The following is a 256-nucleotide window of genomic DNA, read 5'->3' on the forward strand; positions in this document are numbered from 1 at the left end:
ATAATATTTATTACACACACAGAAATAGATAGATAGATAGATAGATAGATAGATAGATAGATAGATAGATAGATAGATAGATAGATAGATAGATAGATAGACAGACAGATAGATAGATAGATAGATAGATAGATAGATAGATAGATAGATAGATAGATAGATAGACAGACAGATAGATAGATAGATAGATAGATAGATAGATAGATAGATAGATAGATAGATAGATAGATAGGTAGGTAGGTAGATAGATAGATAG

This window comes from Aplysia californica, unplaced genomic scaffold, assembly GCF_000002075.1.
Source record: "Aplysia californica isolate F4 #8 unplaced genomic scaffold, AplCal3.0 scaffold00072, whole genome shotgun sequence".
Taxonomy (NCBI): Eukaryota; Metazoa; Mollusca; class Gastropoda; order Aplysiida; family Aplysiidae; genus Aplysia; species Aplysia californica.